The sequence below is a fragment of the Nicotiana tabacum genome, chromosome 18 (assembly GCF_000715075.1).
Source record: "Nicotiana tabacum cultivar K326 chromosome 18, ASM71507v2, whole genome shotgun sequence".
NCBI lineage: Eukaryota > Viridiplantae > Streptophyta > Magnoliopsida > Solanales > Solanaceae > Nicotiana > Nicotiana tabacum.
The window spans coordinates 83,831,420-83,852,210 of NC_134097.1; positions in this window are offsets into that span (position 1 = coordinate 83,831,420).

Sequence of the window (20,791 nt, forward strand, 5' to 3'; positions counted from 1 at the left end):
TACTTATCTTTATTTGTTTCTTTTCCTAAAAAAATTCTTCTGTTTCCTTCAACTACGTGGGGCAGCCTAATTAATTACACTTTTTTCCTTATTTCATGTCTATAAAAACTGCAGAAGATCAAATATATCCTACGTATTCTTCCATATTGTTGTGTTATAGTTTATTTTCTTTTCCTATAAAATTTCTCTCTTTTCCTCACTTTTCTTCTATTACTAGGTGTTCATCCTATTAATTATATAAACGTTATACGATGCAGAAAACTGTGGCCGGAACATCTTCGAGAGTGCTTTTGGGCATTCTTATTAACAAAAGACTAACAATGATGCACGCTCTCTCTACTTATTATTAGGAGTAGGGGTGTACAAACCTAACCGGAAACTACATCAAATCGAAAAGTCAAATCAAACCGATTAAAATACCCAATTAGGTTTGGTTTGATTTGATTTGGTATTGAGTAAAAAAAAACGAACCAAACCGACATATAAATATATATAATTTTTATATATACTTTTAAGATTTTATATAGATTTTTTTTTAAAAATGTCTAGAAATATTTGGGATTCTCTTGCGGGATATAATATTTAATAATATATGAAGTGCTTCATATTTATTAACCTTAAATAATGGGTTGTATGATCACTTTCTCATCAAGTGTTATTGAAACGCGTCAATCTCTTTGTTCTTCCATATTCATATCATATTTTAAGATCTAATAAATTTTTATTTCTTTTTCGAATGTGAAGTGATTATTATTATTTACGTATCTTATTGATTTTTATGTTTAATTACTAAATTTGGTTAACCTTGTACATCAACAAAAAATTATTGTCTGACTAAAAAATTACTATTATGTGTTGCTAAGAAAATCCTCTCATTACAATATTTTAATAGATAATATGTTTGTTAATTTTTATTTATATTTTTACTAAACATATATTTACTTATCAAAAATTTAACAAAGTTAGATTAAAATAATATTTAAGTAACAAAAAACCCGAATAACTCGAAAAATCCGACAAAACCGAACCAATCCAAACCGATATAGTTCGTTTGGTTTGATTTTGATAAAAACTGAACCAACCAGGTCTACGTACATCCCTAATTAGGTGCAGGAGAGATTGAGGATTTCAGTAGCTCTATCTATTTATTTTCCTTTCTTTATCTTTTGGGTTTGATTCTATATTTTACATGCTTTAGTTTTTAAATTGCTCGAGTGTATTTTTTTATATTGTTGAATCTATTAACTATTACCACGTCTCTTCAAAAAATAATTGACTAACTGATGATTATCTATTTATTGATTTTAGGCATTTTGCAGTGATGAAATTTTGAAAACATAATCGGGAGAATTCATCATCGATCAGTTGTTTTGTGTATGCGGATCTATTTGTCTTCTTTTTCCTTGTGATTTACCTTAGTATTTTACTTATTGAAGAGCTCGGCTTATATTATAAATATTATCCGGTCATGTATTTAAAAGGCTACAAAAAATGATCGGTATGACAACAAATTTTTTTCGATGTTTAATTCTACTCCTTAGAATTAACAAATCGATTAGCAGAATATTCATATGCATAAGCGGTGCATGAAGTATGTATTTATATCCCTCAATATTAATTTATGTTTTTTCTTGAATAATATTATCTTTGTTTTGATAGGGAAATTTAATGCTTGAAAAAGTTTTAAGCTTTAATATCCTCACTTGAAAATTATGGTGAAATTGATATGTAAATATCAAAAAATGAGTCAAATGACACTCAAATACAAGTTTGAATCCACTGCTTATGTATACAGTATACTCATCATTAATTTGAATTGGAATTGATTTTCGGAGAACTTCGTATCAATGAAGTTTTTGAGAACAGGAACACGATGTCCGTCACATTGTGAAGTTGAAGGTTTTATAGTTTTAGTAGAGAAAAATAGAATAAATTGATGCTTGATTATTATAAAAGATAAATCAACATTGAGAAAGCATTTATATTTAAGAAGGTAATTCATATTTTTCTTTATCAGATATTGTGTACTTTATATTTGTATCTTAAATAAGTAGTATACATATATTCACGCACACATTCACGCCACTAGATGTTTGCAATTCCTATATCATATTTGCAATTTCTTTCCTTTCCTTTCCATTTTATCCCAATTTCCTTCCATATTTTAAGTGTTATGGTCCTCTCATTTAATTTATGTGTGGAGTATTCTCAATATTTGAGGTTTTACACGAATTTATTTCTTTGTTTATATGTTAGGAAATATTTCGTAAGTTTAATAAGGTCCTTTATGATTGTGCGAAGTACGGACAAATTTTCTAGTTTATATACATGTGCAGGCCCACACAGGGATAGGAAGGTCACTAAAATATTTGTACATATTTAGAACACAAACTGGATGTAACCTTCAGCTCCCTCCCTCGGCAGCCGCGCAGCCACCTTGCATAGTAAAAATGGAACAGGCTAGTTAATTTTCGGAATAGTAATTGAAAAATAGTCTGCATTTACGAAGTCATTGAAAAATAATCACTATTTTGCTGAACACATGGAAAGTTCTAGCATAATATGCTAGATTATGGAGCTCCTGCGTATAAGCTTCTAGCATATTATGTTGGAACTCCAGCACACAGAAAGTTCTAGCATAATATGCGGGATTATGGAGCTCCTGCATATATACTTCCAGCATATTATGATGGAACTCCAGCACATTATAAAATTACAACATATTAGATTGGAATATTTCTGGATTTTTAAGGGCGTTTTTGTTCAGATTTATCTTTACATGAAAAGTGACTGAATGTTACACCCCATATTTTCGTACATGAGAGTATTCGTAAGTCAATTGATGTATGCTCAGAAATGAGATCAACTTTGAAAGTACATAAAGTAAGTTAATCATGTTACAATGGAGGTTACAAATATTTAAGATCATGAATACCAAGTACCAAGAGGGTTTGAAGGCTTAGAAGCTAAATGAATTGAAGAAAATAAGTTTCGTCGAAAGTCGACAAGTTGGGAATGTTGTAACATGTACTTTTGGGGCGAGAATAGGGTGTTTAAAATTATAAGGAGATTATATTATGAGTTATTTTAGTCGTATGATAGACGTGTGTTATGATTTTATATCAAGTGAGTTGTGGAACAAAAGTTGAAAAAGGTCATCACAAGTTACATTCATAAATGTGTTGAAACTTAGGTCAAATATAACTGCGATTTTCTCCCAATATACTTAGAGTTATGAGGTTTTCTACCCATAAAATTTAAGTCTATTTTCTAACGCATTAAACCGTTTATCAATACGACATCGGAATAGAAAGATATATGCAGTTTGGCGAGACTACGCAGGCTACTAGGTGACAAGTAGGTGTGTCACCTACTTGGTTAAATGAGAGCCAAAAAAGAGGCAATTTCGAGTTAGCCAAAGATCCCATTTAAGGGATTATCTCCTACAATATAAACCTCGTTATATATCACAAATAACCATACCTAAAACCCTGCAAAATTCCTCCTAACAATTACCCACAAACCCTAATTGATTTTCTCTCCCTTTCAAGTTCTAGTTGGGGGTAAAACCTAGGGTTTGAAGAACCAAGATAAGGGCTAAGTTATCCAACAAATAAGGTAAATTTACTGCTCTCTTTTATCCATTTTTTCTGCTGTAAATTCATGGTAAGTCGTTCTATAATTGTAAGAACTCACGAGACGGTGATCGAAAGTCGTGAGTTCGAGTTATTCACTTGTAGCCGACTGTTTTGTGTTGTTGTTGGGCTGCATGTTTTACTACTGTTTTGTGGAGTTTTGGAGGAGAAAGGGTGTGGAGAAAAACCATATAGATGTAGGGTGGTGGGTTGGTCGTTCGTCATAATATTTCTGGGTCGTTTGACACTAGTACGGTGGTCGTTTTGTATATGAAACGATTGGAGTGTGTTGGGTTGTTTTGTAGTATTTGATGGTGTAATATAAGGCTGGAAAATAATGTATATATGTTGTTATTGTTGTTCTTGTATTGTTGGTGTTATCTTGAATTTGGAGGAAGTAAGGATTATAGGGGAGATGCTATCCGTTTTAATACAAAATAAGTCTGTCGTTCGTTGTGCGATAGTTGTACCTTTCGTAACATAATGATAGTATTATTATCGCTGTTGTAGATTAAGGTGCAAAAATATGAGTTCAACTTCGTGATTGGAAAGATTGAGATAAGGTATGTTAAGGCTAAACCTTTCTTTCATTTGGCATGATCCAGTAACTACATGTGCTTAATAATGAGACATAAAGAGAAGTTCGTATTCTTGAACTTATGTACATTATCCTAGTCTCATAAGTTACAGTGTTCTCCCTTGGGACTTCAAATTCAGTTTAGTTTTGTCTTCTTTCAGCCAAGAGAGCAGAGAGTCTATATATATACAATATTACATTATTTTCACTACCATCGAGCTATAATCGATGGGCAGACCCCTATTGGGCAACCTCTGATCAGATGATGAGTTATATACCGAGCCTAGTATGGACGAGCGCCTATGAGCGAGCCTACTACAGTAGAGCAGTTACACATATCGAGTCTTATAGGGCCGGACAGCTATTTTACATACTATATGGAGAGAGTTGACTCAGTATCAACAGGTAAGCATATCTTCAAATTATCTTTGGCTCACAGACATTCAGTTATTATATTATCAGTTCAGTTTCAGCTTTTAGTTATTATGTTGCCTTACATACTCGGTACATTATTTCGTACTGACATCCCTTTTGCTAGGGACGTTGTATTTCATGCCTGTAGGTCCTGATAGACAACTGGATAGACCTTCCCAGTAGACGGAGTCAAACATCAGCTTGGTTGGTAAGCTCCACTTCCTCGGGGTTATCAAGTCTAGACTTTAGAGTCCATTTTATATATATATATATATAGGTTTGATGGGTAGGTCGAGGCCCTGTCCTGACCATGATATAGTTCAGCTATCGTTAGAGGCTTGTAGACGAGTCCTGCATATTTTTTTATATCAGTAGATGTTCATGGCAGCTTCATCGGCCTGCACAGTTATATATATAGCATCTTTTGGGTATGTTTACCCCACATATGAGAGGGACGTTATTTTCAGACGATTCAGAATAGGACCTCATCGGCCTAAGTTGAGGGTTACTACTTCAGAGTTCATAGTTAAGGAGTGGTGCGTTTGGGCCGAATACGACACCGGGTGCCGATCACACCTCATCGAGTTTGGGGCGTGACACTGAATTTTGATTGCTTTTAAAACTATGGCTATTTTTCAATTATTAGTTATAAATATGATTATTTCTGATTGGAAAAAGGGTCATATATACCCTTCTACTATGCAAAAAGGATCAGATTTACTCTTCGTTATATTTTCGATATAAAAGTATCCCTAATGTTAGCTAAATGGTTTAAATATACCCTTCCTCTGTTAGGATTGTCCAAGGTGGACACCTTATCCCACGTGACGCTACCATTTTGATGATGTAAATAGCACGTGGCATGCCACCTTACAACCCCAACCCCTGTTACTCTTTCCCTCCACTTCTTCCACCACTAGACCTCCTCCCCCTCTCCATCACCACTACCGTCACCACCAACATCACCATGGCCACCATATATTCTAATTTCTACCAGCTTCTAAATGAAAAGTTTTGTGGTCTTATGCACAATATTGATACTAACATCCTAGCCAGGGGCGGCTCGACACTATATGGGGCCTAAGGAGAAAATAAAAAGTGAGGCCTTAAATTTTTTAATTTTTTAACTCTTCAACTTTTTTTTTCTTTTGGATTTTTGAATAACTTGATGCATATTTTCTTGTTGACATATTTATATTCTAAAAAAAAACAATAAGTATGGAGTAAAATTAATAAAATAATAAATAATAAATAAAAATAGTACTAGAAAGATAGAAAGATATTACCTAATGACTGACAAATCCAAGAAGTTTGAAGACTTTGATTCTAAAATATCTAGTTGTTGGCTTGTTGGAGTCTTGGAGAAAGAAAGAATTCTAATAGAAAGAAGATGAGTATGAATAAAGAGGAAGGAAGAGGGGTATGTCTCAAATTTGGAATATGAGGGGTGAAATGAAAGTGAAACATTGGGATTACTTGAGAAAAAGAGTAAAAAGTAGAATTGTCAAATCAAATCAAATTGAAAACTATTTTTTTATTATTTTAAGCTTTACTTTATTAATATGTCTTAAGGGGAGCCTTGGCGTAACTGGTAAAGTTGTTGCCATGTGGCCAGGAGGTCACGGGTTCGAGCCATGGAAACAGTCTCTTGCAGAAATGCAGGGTAAGACTGCGTACGATAGGCCCTTGTGGTCCGGCCCTTCCCCGAACCCCATGCATAGTGAGAACTTAGTGCACAAAACTGTTTTTTTTACTTTATTAATATATCTAAAAAAATTTCTTTCCTTTTATGAAAAGTATAAAAGTAATATATATATATATATATTACTAAAAAATGGAGCCCCAAAATTAGGGGCCTAAGGCAATTGCCTTACCCATACACTGCGAGAGCCGGCCCTGAATTCCTAGCCAAGATTCATTGAAATGATTTTTATTCTTTGAATCTTAAAAAGGATTCAAAGAGTAACTTTTGGAAAGGAACTAACATAATATAGAGTTTTTTTTCGTTGTATCATCTTAGATCTGTTCTTTTTTCATTTTAAAATAGCTAATTTTGAATGAAATTAGAAATGTTACGGATAATTAATTACTTGATTTTCACTGGATTCAACTTAGTTGTTTGTTCAAGAATATCCACAAAAAAGAAAAGCGCAGGCAGAAACCTACGTTCGGCCTCCATCTTCTTACAGTTTTCTGTATATGGTATGATTTCCTTCTCAAAAAATTTCCTAAGAAAGAAATTTCAACGAGAAAGAAGTACACTCTTGCGTTCTTACTAAGATCCCTATGATGAAACGGCTACATGAATTTGTCTATAAAATGGTGCTAATGGTGGGAGAACAGCTACCGAACAATTGGAACGTAACTCATCTTAAACGATATTACTGCTGAGGTATGGCTCCATTTCAATTCTTTCTATTTTTTGACTAACACTTGCAGGTTATTCAACAAGAAGCGGCACGAAGCCTTTAGGCCTGAAAGCACGCGTTGCACTCTTTTTTCCTTGAACTATTTTTATACCGAATGGATTTTTCGGCAAGGTATTTAACAAGGCAACATTGGATCGTGCTAACTTAGAATAGAAGGCCGATCACGAATCGGTATCAAAGATTATGTTTATAGTATCCGAGATTTCTCTACAATCATCCTCGAATACTGGAGGGATTACCCTTGGATATTGAATTGTTCCAGCAAGGAAAATATTTCGAAATGAAAGGGTCTCAATAGGTATTTATTGTAAGGACCAAACGGTAAAAACCAATCGTGCTCGCATAGATTGCCCGAGCCTTGACATAAAACATGTACGCATGTGTGACAATTTTTTACAAGAATAAAGAGAAGTACTTTCCTTGCAACTATTTAATGTCTTGGAAAAATTTCCACTCTACAACCCCACACTTTCGATCTATTTTGGAAATGAGCCCAAGGGCCGATTGCAATCGGAATTCAGATAATTACTCCAACACTCGGAGACTATCGTCTATAAAATAAACTCGAATAGATCAAACTATTGAACGTCGAGGGCATGAGACCTCTTAGGCAGCCCTCGAATTTTAAAGGCCACAGCTATACCCACTGGGTGACTGTTATCTTAGGTAAGCCTGGATAACTCGGGAAAGTGAGCTCACTGGGCTACACCCAAACTAAAAGGCTACGACCAATTTAACATGGTTTGGAGGCGTCCGAAATCTGTAACAAATATAGTCCTTCGAAAAAGAAAAAATTCTTTCACAACCGGTTCTAAAGGCTACCCTTGGCATAATCTTAAACTTAAGATATTTTCGAGATAAAACTTCGGTAAACACCGAACCCCGGTAACGCCTTAATCCAGAAAGGCAACAAAGGCAAGGTTTGTTCGAAACCTCGAACACAACCTTATTATTTTGTGCTAAGGCATTCCAACCTTCGTGAATACAAGCAATAAAACAAAGGAAAAATTTTAGAGCCGAAAAGGGTGGAAATCCATATAAACGATCTTTTTACAAAGGCCAGATTGGCCAAATACAAATTTACAAAAGCCAAATAGGCCAAATATAAAATTTACAATGGCCTAAGGGCTACTTTTACTTCGAGTTCAAGAAATCATTCTCGCTCGACTAGAAAGCCTAAGGACTACCTTATTTCGAGTTCGAGCAGGTCCTCACTCAATCATTAAGCTTAAGGGCTACATAAACTCAAGTTCGAATAATCATTAGGGGTCCATTGCGTAGAAATGATCAAGGGCAATGCTTATTATCGGTCCTTTCCATCCCAAACCTTGAACCCTCGAACACAACTTCATGGTCTTATGCTAAGGCACTTTAGCCCTTATATGAGATAACAAAAAAGACAATAGATTCAGAAGCCATGGAAGGGAAAAAGTTTCATATATTCATCAAAATCTTTTTACAAAGGCCATATGGCCCGATCAAGAATTCTTTACAAAGGCCGACGACCTCAACATAAAAGAAAAAATTACAAAGCATAAGCATCATAGTCCTTATCGGAGGCAGCTTCTTCGCCCTCGGAGTCTTCTCCACCAGATTTGCTCAAACTCTCAAAGTCTTCCTCAGGGAAAGCCAGTTTCCGAGTCCTTGTTTCTTCTGCTCTGGAAATCTCGATTTCAACAGATATATCAAAACCCTAAACACGGGTTCCTTCGAGGGACTCCCTTCGATCTTGCAACTTTTCATGATCCACCATGCTCCTGGCTTGTGCTTGGGTAGCTTCGACATCGACCTTGTGTTGGGTCGCATTGTCTTGGGGATTGATGTTGGCCATTGCCGCCTCAGATTTAGCCAAGTTGGATAAATTGGACTAACGCTCCCCAATTTTCTTTGCTTGTACCGAGGCTTTCTCCCTTGCAGCCCGAAGCTGAGACTCGACCAACTCCAGCTCTGCTTGGATGGCCTCCTTGTTTGAAGCTAAGATGTCCATACACCCCTTGAACTTTTCAGCTTCGGCTTGTATTTCATCTATTTGTCTCTGAAGGTCCTTGATTTGTTTGATACTGTATCGAACCTGTAGAATCGAATCGTTAGTTGTTATCTCCAACTCATCCTCACTATCATGAAGCACTCGGAATAACTGCTTGGCCATCTCAGCATGCTCATCTCCAGTCGTCACCAGATCTGCCTGAAGCTTCTCACTGAGAAGTTTGTAGGTATCGCTTTTCTCAGTAAGGCTCCGAACCTCAGCCTTGCTCTCCTCTCGGATTCTAAGGAAGCTTTGAAGGCATCATGATGCAACACCAAAGCCTACAAGTAAGAAAGAAAATGTTAAAACTATCTACAATTCAAAGTTTAAAAAAAAATAATTGAATGGCCCTCGAACTTACCCGATTTAGAGCATGCTGGGCCTCATTGAACAAACAGGCAACTTCCACCTCATCTATATTGGCTTGATCTTCTTCGGTGACCAAGCATCGGATATATCTAGCCACCCCTACGGGGGAAGAAAGAACCTGAGCATCCTCTGGGACCGAGATGATAATTGATCGCTTATGCCCGGGATTGATACTGGGGGCCGGAAACTAATTAGTTAGTTTAAAGCTCGAGTAAGCCTTACTCGGTCTCTTCCTCGGTATATCCAAGTCACCCAGACCGGTGACATATTCCACTCCAACAAAATACCACGAAAAGGGTCTTCTGCTCTATGGACCCCTTCCCCGTGGCATGCCTCTACTGCCTGAGCTTCATGCGTCATCGACTCAATGAATGAAGGAAATAAAGGGGAATCTCCGATATCTACTACCCCAAGTAAATATTTTGGGGCACCGCCTTCATCTAGGGAAGACTCGAGCATGGTTTCTACACCAGCATCGACCGTCTCTTCGATAGCCGTCTTACCTCAAGTTGAAACATCTTTAGCTCTTTCAGAATCAGGGACTTCGTCAAATCGAGGTAGAGCAGTTTCAGCTCCCCTGGGCCCAGTAGTTCCTTGAATCTCGGTGCCAGCTCGCACATGGGCCACCAGCCCGGAATCTTCTTCTTCTTCTTCTTCTTCTTCTTCTTCTTCTTCTTCTTCTTCTTCTTCTTCTTCTTCTTCTTCTTCTTCTTCTTCTTCTTCGGTCTCATGACTTAGCCGTTGGACTGACTCCAAAGTTAGAGGGATGACATTCCCCTCGGGTTTATGGGATGTTTTCTTTTGGGGTTTCTTCCCATCAGAGTTCGTGGAAGTTAAAGCCCTTTTCCACTTATTCTCCTTTGTCGGCTTCGAGACAGCTGGTGGGGGAAGGATTTCTTCATCACCAGACGGGGGCCTCATTACTACATCCTTCCCGAGACCTACAAATCAAAAAAGACGAGTAAGCCCAATACAAGACCCAAACAATGACCGTTCTAAGAAAGAAAATTACTGTGGTTAAGGGCCTCCCATTGACCCTTTGATAACTCCGTCCAATCACACTCGGAGTAAGACTTCTGTGACACTAAGCCCTCGACCCATTGCCTGAGATCGAGGATTACTTTTGGCACATGGGCCACAACTGCAACACAAAAAACATAGATGAGGAAAGAAGATGAGAAGTAAACGACAAAGGTAGATGTTCAAGGTAAAGCAATACTTACGATTCATATTCTATTTTTCAGGAGATGGCATGTCTTCGGCAGAGATTAGGTCTGAAGTTCTTATTCAGACAAATTGTCCCATCCAACCTCGGTCTCGGGTCTTATCTATGCTCGAGAACGGGGGTTTGGTGGCTCAGCGGTAAAGCTTGATCAATCCTCCTCGATAAAGCTAGGGACTATAGAGATGCATAAGGTGATCGATGGTAAAATGATGCCCCTCGATCTTGTTTACAAAGAATCGGAGGAGGATCACGATCCTCCAGAATGATGGATGAATCTGGCCATGGGTCACATCGTACATCTTGCAGAAGGCAATGATGATGGGGTCTAAAGGACCCAATGTGAAAGGATAAGTGTAAACACTTAGGAACCCTTCCACATGGGTAGTGATTGATTCCTCCGGCGAGGGCACTACCACGTGCTTGTCAACCCAGTTGTAGTCCTCTTTAACTTGGTCAATGAGATCTTTTGTAATTGTACATATGTACCTCGACATCGGTTCGCAATGACCTGGTACCGATGGTGTATTCTCTACCTTAAAATCAGCAGCAGTGGGTCACTTTGTCGGAATGAAGTCCTCAAGGGGAGGTTCCGCCACGGCTCCATCACCAGCGGGCCTTGATGAAGAAGTGGTTTCCTTTTGCGCTACAGTTTTTGAAGTCTTAGCCATTTTACTTTTATGACTAAAGAAGAATGGAAACTTATAAGAAACACTTGGTATTTTGTGATAAAACAGGCGAAGAGACACCAGAGATTTGAAAACACAAAGCTTTGAGGAAGGAAAAGGAATTTTGAAGATTAGGGCAAAGAAGATTTTAAAGTATATTTTGGGCAAAAGAAGAAAGATGAATTTATAGGTATAAGATGACGGTTCAAATCCAGTAGTGCCGACAGTCGACTGGCACGCATTAAATTCCTGGAAACCTGTACCGACGAGACATTTCGGTTACCTCTGTTTCTTACGTCATGATGCTTATGTCACGATGTATTGAGGTGAAGATCAAGGGCTCAAATCGTTTCTTGTCATTACTCTACCAAAAATGAGGGGACTATTTGTATACGGTTAAAATCAGGCTTGTTAGTTTTGTGCGACTGATCGAGGGTAGAGCATGATAAGTCAAGGATCAGCTTCAATTTATATCAAACTATAGTGCAAAATTAGGTAGTCTAGCTCAAGATATTGAGACCGATTAAGCTCGGATCCTGAGACCAATTAAGATCAAGAAGGACCAAAACTGAAACTGACTAAGATTGAGATCGACCAAGATCGAGACCGAATAAGATGGAGTTCGAGGAAAACTTATTGGGTCGAATAATGGAAAGATAAAATATCCGCAATCGCACACACAACGCAAATCCTAGCACGTATCGAGAAGAGGCCAATTAATTAGCCAATCATGTGATTTCCTACTGTATTTTGAATTGTACCAAGAATAGGACTCCCATACTATATAAAAGGAGTCTAATCATTTGTAAAAGGCATCATATTCACATTTCATAAAGCAACACACTCATTTTCTCTTAAGCTTTTAGCATTTTGTTACTTTGTTCTTGTATCAATTGAATCTTCACTTGGTTCAAGGGTGATCAAAATTTGAGCGCCAAGGCTACTTGATTCATTTGGTTTGCTTTAATTCTTATTTACTATCAATTTCAATATGAATCTACGTTTTTGCTCAGTTTGTGTCAAGTAAAATCACGTATCCTTAAAACCACAATATAAATTCAATTATTATCTGTTTTTAGGGTAAACATTATGATCTTTACACTTTTCTCAAAAAGTCAACATGTGATTACCCAATAGGTCATTTTGAGATTTAGCCTTTATTTCCGTATTTTGAGACCTCAATTAGCTTCGTTGAGCATTTCTCGAATTGTGTGCGCAGTCTGTGTCTTATTCCGAAAAATCTTTATGTGAGAAATTGAAGAAAATATGAATTTTACATTTAAAATGACTTGAGTTGACTACGGTCAACATTTTGTGTAAACAAACCCGGATTAGTGTTTTGACGGTCCAAGTAGGCCCGTATCATGAATTGGGACTTGGGAGTATGCCCGAAACTTAATTCGGAAGTCCCTAACTTCTTTTGACTAATTTTTCCAAAAACTAGCATTTTTGAAAGTTGACTTCTTAGATAATGGGTTCAGATTTTGATGTTAAAACATGAAATAGTTTTGTATTGGTATTTTAAACTTGTCTGCAAAAATTTGGTTCAATTCGGAACTCATTTGACATGATTTGGGTGCTTAAACATTATTCTAGTGTTCTTGAGTTTCACTTTGAAAGTTCATTCGTTTTTAGGATTGATTCATAGATTTAGATGTTATTTTGGTGATTTTATTGCGCGAGCAAGTTCGTATGATGTTATTATACTTGTGCGCATGTTTGATTTTGAGCTCAAGGGGCTCGGGTGAGTTTCGGATAAGGTACAGATTGATTTTGGACTTTTGATATAGCTACTGCCTTCTCCGTTGCTGGTGTGGCTATAGATCTTGCATTTGCAAGGTCTGGATAGCAATTGTGAGCCTCGCTTTTGTGAGGAAGCATTCGCATTTGCAAGCATAGGTTGGACTGTGTAGCCTCACATTTGCAAATGAATAATGGTCGCTTTTGCAATTAAAGAATCACATTTGCGACTCAGTGTGTTCCTGGACAACCTTCACATTTGCGAAGGCTGAGATTTCGCATTTGCGAGACAGATGTCGCATTTTTGACTATTGGGGCTCTGAGATAGGGTTCACATTTACAACCCTTGTTTCGCAAATGTGGTGTTCGCAATTGCGAAGAAGACATCGCAATTGCGACATCCGCAGCTAGGTAAAAGAGGGAAAAAATGGGACTTAGCTCATTTCTCACAATCTCTCAACCATAAACACCTTAGTGGTGATTTCTTAAGAGATTTTTCTTCCTAAATTCATTGGTAAGTGGCTTTAATCATTTTCTTTTCAATTACCCATTACATTTCATGAAATTTCAACATCAAATTTAGGATTTCCATGGTAGAAATTAGGGATTTGGGTGGAATTGGAGATTTTTGCAAAATTAAGATTTAGACCTCGAATTAGGGTTGGATTGCGAAACAAATCACATAACTGTGCTCGGAGGTGAATGTATAATTAGGTTTTGGTCTAAATTTCGATTTTGACCAAGCGGACCCGAGGTTCACTTTTGTTTACTTTTTCAAAAATGATCTAAATTGAACCTCTTTCATTTGTGGGTAATTTATAAAGCTTATTTTGAATTATTTGGTTTGCTAGATTTGGTTGGTTTGGAGGCTTGTTCAAAAGGCAAGGTCGTGGTTGGTTTATTACTTGAGTTGCAGAGTAAGGTAAATGTTAGGTCTAATCTTGATTTGGGGGAATTAGGAACCCTTGAACTGCATGTTGTGTGTATTACACGTGAAACGGTATGTATGCGAGATGACGAGTGTATATGCATTGTTACATTACTTGCTTCCTTGTCTTTGTTACTCCATAGCATATCTTTTTTCATGACTTAATTGCTACATCCTTATTTGACTTCCATGCCATATGTGCTACTTGCCATTTAGTATTCCTTGTATTAAATTGTCCATTCTTTCCATAATTTCATACATATTTGCTACTTGTCTCTATTTTCCCTTCTTGCATATGTAAATTGTCTTATGCCATGCTTGTCTTATAGTTTTGTAACATTTGTTGCCTTCAATGAAGTAGTTCATTTGTATGAGTTATTAATTGGTAGATACCGTTGAGTTGGTAAAGTTGAGATATTCGAGTTGTTAGAGGTTCTTTGATTATCATGTTATTCTCCATTGCTTCGTACATATGCTCTCTTGATGTAGAATTTCTTGTAATCTTGGTTGTCGAACTGCAATTGTTGATTGAAATTGTTAGGGGAGCGGGTTTCACACTGCAATGAAAATTGAAAGGTAATGAGTTGAAATGGTAGAATAAGGACGGGCGATTATAATGACAGATAGTGATATAGTGGGATCGAGTTACGCGCCGCAACAGATTGTACAAAGTTATATTTATTTGTTACTATTGGATTTGCCTCGGTAATTGAGATGAGTTTATATGACTGGTTATTCTAGACTCTCTGTTAGTTAAATTAGATAAGAATTAGCTATTCATACTAGTATGTGTGAGCACGTGATTAATCGATCATAACATTTCCTGGGCCTCGCATACTATGATTCTAGTATAAATTATGACGAGCCCACTAAATCAATGAGAGCTGTCACACCTCCTTTTTACCTGCGCCCGCAAGGGCGTAAGGGGTAAGTGGAGTTTTTCCAATTAAAGGACAATCGAAACGGGATTTATTATTTAAGAATCAGAGTCGCCACTTGGGAGATTTATGGTGTCCCAAGTCACCGGTTTTAATCCCGAATCGAGGAAAGAATGACTCTGTATTACAGTCCGCCAACCAGAAATCCGGATAAGGAATTCTGTTAACCCGGGAGAAGGTGTTAGGCATTCCCGAGTTCCGTGGTTCTAGCACGGTCGCTCAATTGTCGTATTTAGCTTAATTATCTGATTTTAACAATTATGAACTTATGTGCCAATTTTAACTTTGAACCGCTTTTATTATTATTATTTTTTTTAAAAAGACTTACAATGTCGTGAAAACGGGTCTCGAACCACGTCACATCAATGCACCCGTGGTTATTGACACGTTTCGACGACGTTGAGATTTGGATTTGGGTCACATAAAGGTGCACCCGAATTTAGGGAGATAACATTATTAAAATACGCGCCTAAAGAGACTAACACATTGTTATTTTTGGGAAAAAGCCGTGAAATTCCCTAAGTGGCCGATCCCGAAGTCTATACAATTATTAACCAATTATTGAGGGCCCCGCAGCTCGTGCGTTTTATTTGGTGAGGCTCATCTCGTTTATTTTAAAAGGATAATCCTAAAGTGACTACATTTTTTCTATTTAAGTTCGTCTCTAAAAAAGAGAAAAATCCTAGTTAATTACATGCTTGAAAAGGCCGCTACTTATTTATCGGATTAAGACAAATGCAAACTGAAAATTGCAATCGAGACAAAGGGAGATTGTTTCATGCCTTATTCTATAATTGAATTTTACTAAAATTAAAATTATAAATAGAATACGGAATTTACAAATAATATTACCAAAATAAACTAATTATCCTCTAACTAATTTAAACCCACATTGTTAGATGAATTGAACCGTTGGAATTAATTGTTTACAAGTATTTGAAACTAGAATTAAACTTAATCACTAATGCTTATTCAAAAGTTTGTTAAACTTAATCGTTAACTCGTCTTGTTTGAACTCAACTCATGACTATTGGATTAATGATCTTAGCAATTACTACTACGATCCTAACTTAAAATATAGTGGGCCTACTGATTCTACGAAATTACTGGCCATTTTTGATTCTGCCTAATATTTACAGATCTCCATTACTAACATGATTAAAAGCTTTGACTCATTTCTATTCCAGTTTGCATGAATTCAGAATTATACTTCACTAATTAAACTAAATCAAAATAATTTTCAGTAATGACTATCTATCAATTCATGTACCGATAGGCATATAGAAAACAGTTCAAACTACTTAGAATAGTTCTAGGTACAGTCCAATTTTCAGTATAGTTGTACAATGTAAATACATATCTAATATGAGCATAAACATATATAATATTTCCTAATGTACATTCTAATACATTAATTGAACACACTTTAATAGGCAATCTGTTAAGCCTTTTAATTCAGCATTTTTTGCAGTTTGAAGTCACATCAGAACTAATCTCAGAAATGTGTACCTGGAAAGGGACCACAAGGAAAAGGAAGAAAAAAATCATCAGGAGCAGGAGCAGTAGCAACAACACAGCAACAACAACAGTAACGGAAACAGAACAGCCCAGTAACAGTGTTTCATAAAACCAGCAGAATTCCAGCAACACCCCAATGAAACAATAACAAATAACCAACCAAACTCAAGGAACAAACCAAATAAAAGCCCAGAAACACCAACAACAATCAACGGGCAGAAACAAAGTGAACCAGAAATGCAATAGGACAATCGATTTCTGACTCTCTGTCTTTCAGACTCTTAAGGAAAGAAACTCAGAACTTCAATTCAACAAAAAAAACCAACACTAATTCTGATTTTCAGTAGTCAAAGCAAGACCTCACTCTTTCAGTTTTTAGTTCTTAAATTACTCATCTTTTTTAGATTCAAAGACCAATTAATGTTTAACCCTTAAATTCTGACTCTCTTTCCCAAATGGCTATCTGATTTCAAGAAAATTTTCTACCCCAGTTTGATAATCTTCTTTGTGGCCATATCTTCCTACTGTCAATAATATTTCATTTCCCTGCTTCAAATCAAAGAAAAATTTGTTAGTTTAAAACATGGCGAGTGGTCGTGCCACTTCTGCTGGGGATGGTTTTTCCCTTTTTCTTTTCCCTGCTTTGCTATAAAACTTGTTGGGGATGATATTATTTGCTGGGGATGGTTTTTCTTTTCTCTTCCTTCCCCGCTCTGTGTTGTCCGACCATTGCGGAACTTGGTCGAGAATCTGTCGGAGTTGTTCCTGTATCTCGCAAATCTGCTGGGGATCCTCATAACCTTTTAATTGTTGCTTTTCCGTTTTTTCCAACTTCCCCTGGAAATTTGGTCCTCTTAGGATCTAGACCCATTCGTCATTTGGTCTTGCGACAAACTTCTTTTAGCTTTGTCGCCTTATCTTTGGCCTGTCCTATTTGCATTTTGCTTTGCACCATTTTGGCCACTAGTAGTAAGCTCTGAAAATCTTTTCCAAAAACAAACTGCTGGGGAGGTAAAGTCTTTAAACCAAGAAATGAAAAAATGATGATTTCAAAAAAATAGAAAAAGAAGAAGTCTTTCTGAACAAACGCTGGGGAAAAAGAAAGAAAAGAACTTATCTGAATGATATAACCGATCCCAATGATCATGTCGTGCATTCCGGATTAATCAACCCAGTCTATTCGTATCAATCAATCTTTCGGACGACCTCATCTTGCTGGGGATAAACAAGCACTCAACTCTTTGCCAAATGCGGACCCTTTCCGCCAATCTTGCCTTGTCGCCTTATAGTGCCCTTCAAGGGGTTTTCACTAATAAAACTCTCTCATTTCTCTCAACTCCCGTCTCCTTATGGTGCTTGTGAAGGTTTTCACCGATAAGACTCTCTCATTTTATTTTATTTTTTAGCTGGGGATTGGAGTGCTGCCGATATGACTCTCTATGCTGGGGATTCTTACCGGCTATCAATTCATTTCTAGTTCATGCTCCTCCTCTCTGCTGGGGATCAGAGTGTTATTCCCGGCTTCCGTTTGCATGACCTGACACCTCTCGGATACTGATCGGGAGGTCTTTTTGGACATCAATATGGGTTTCGTGTATGGCTAAAGAAACGGGGTATCAAGAGTTCAAAATAATTTTGATGGGTAAAACAGTACAACTCTTGGAATCACACTTTCTTTCCAAAATTACAAACACAAACCTCTGTCCCAGTTTTTCTTGCTTGGGGATTTTTACTTTTTGTTACACTATGTTACATTACGCGCGCTATGTTACACTATGACCCAGCCGTGAGGCTCCTACGTATCCTTCTTTGAGGAATCAGGTCAAACGTAGTTCCCAATTCCTTTGTTTTTCTTGTGACTTTTCTTTTGTCTTTATTATCATTATTTTTCTCTTATCTTTTTGTTTCATTTTCATTACTGATTCCAAAAGAGGGGTATGAAAGAATAAATAAGGCTCAAAAGGGAAAGCAAGGGTTAAAGTGTTTGGATAGAAGAAAGAATTGCCTCCGTCAATTCATTCTCCGATAAATGCCAAGTACAAACAAACAACAATTACAATTAAAAGAAATCATACATAATATCTCTTAACTGCGTCAGAATTGATAGCCATGTCGACGCATTTTCCTTCGATATCTGTTAAGCATAAAGCGCCATTGGATAATACTCTGGTTACAATGAATGGTCCTTGCCAATTCGGGGCGAACTTGCCCTTTGCTTCGGCCTGATGTGGCAGGATTCGTTTCAACACCTGCTGCCACACTTCAAATTTTCTAGGGCGCACCTTCTTGTCGTAGGCTCTCGCCATTCTCTTTTGATATAACTGGCCATGACACACAACTGCCAATCTCTTTTCATCAATCAGGTTCAACTGCTCCAACCGGGCTTTGACCCACTCGTCATCATCAATCTCAGCTTCAACGACAATCCGAAGGGATGGAATTTCAACTTCCGCCGGTATTACTGCTTCAGTTCCATATACCAACAAATAAGGAGTTGCCCCTACCGAAGTACGGACAGTAGTGCGATAACCTAACAATGCAAATGGTAATTTTTCATGTCATTGTCTGGATCCTTCTACCATCTTCCTCAGTATCTTCTTGATGTTCTTGTTGGCTGCCTCAACTGCTCCATTCGCCTTGGGACGATATGGTGTGGAATTACAGTGTGTAATCTTAAACTACTGACATACCTCTTTCATCAAATTGCTGTTAAGATTAGCACCATTATCCGTGATGATCACCTTTGGGATTCCAAATCTACAGATGATATGGGGGTGAACAAAATCCACCACTGCCTTCTTGGTTACCGACTTGAAAGTTTTAGCTTCAACCCACTTAGTAAAATAGTCGATGGTCACCAGAATGAACCTATGACCGTTGGTAGCTGCCGAATCAATAGGTCCAATGACATCCATTCCCCAGGCAACGAATGGCCATGGTGCTGACATTGTATGCAATTATGTCGGCGGAGAATGAATCAAATCTCCGTGTATCTGACACTGATGGCATTTCCGCACGAAACTGATACAATCACGCTCCATAGTGAGCCAATAGTACCTTGCTCGAAGAATCTTCTTTGCCAATACATATCCACTTATATGCAGCCCACAAACTCCAGCATGTACCTCTGTCATAACTGTCGTGGCTTGACTAGCATCTATACATCTCATCAATCCCAAATCTGGAGTTCTTTTGTACAACACTCCTCCACTGAGGAAAAATCCATTGGCCAATCGCCGAATAGTTCTCTTTTGATCTCCGGTGGCCTGCTCCGGGTATATCCCCATCCTGAGGTATTCTTTGACATCATAGAACTATGGCTCACCATCCATTTCTTTCTATATCATGTTGCAATAAGCATGCTGATCACGAACCTGAATATGCAACGGGTCAACATGAATTTTGTCTGGGTGGTGCAACATCGATGCTAAAGTGGCCAAAGCATCGACAACCTCATTATGAACTCTTGGGATGTGTCTGAACTCCACTGATCGAAATTGCTTGCTCAGATCATGCAAACATTGTCGATATGGTATAAGCTTTAAATCCCGTGTTTCCCATTCACCCTGAACCTAATGCACCAGGAGGTCCGAGTCTCCCAAGACGTCCTGGACATCCATGTCTGCAGCTAGTCGTAGACCCAAAATGCATGCCTCATACTCAGCCATGTTGTTGGTACAATAGAAATGCAACTGAGCCGTAACAGGATAATGACGTCCTGTTTCAGAAATAAGTACCGCTCCTATTCCAACTCCCTTCGCATTTGCGGCTCCATCAAAGAAGAGCTTCCAACCTGGTTCCTTGGTCATTTCCAACTCATCTATATACATCACTTCTTCATCAGGAAAATATGTCCTCAATGGCTCGTATTCTTCATCGACCAGGTTCTTGGCCAAATGATCGGCCAATGCCTGAGCTTTCATCGCAGTCCGAGTCACATAGATTATGTCAAACTCTGTGAGCAAAATCTGCCATTTTGCCAATCTGCCTGTCGGCATAGGCTTTTGAAAGATATACTTCAATGGATCCAAGCGTGAAATGAGGTAAGTAGTGTAGGATGACAAATAATGTTTCAACTTCTGTGCCACCCAAGTTAAGGCGCAACATGTCCTTTCCAGGTGAGTGTACTTAACCTCATAAGCTGTGAACTTCTTGCTAAGATAATAGATGGCCTGCTCCTTCCTGCCGGCGACGTCATGCTACCCCAGTACACATCCAAATGAATTTTCCAAGACTGTCAAGTAAAAAATCAAAGGCCTTCCTGGTTCTGGCGGAACCAGCGCAGGTGGGTTTGTCAAGTAACCTTTTATCTTGTCAAACGCTTCTT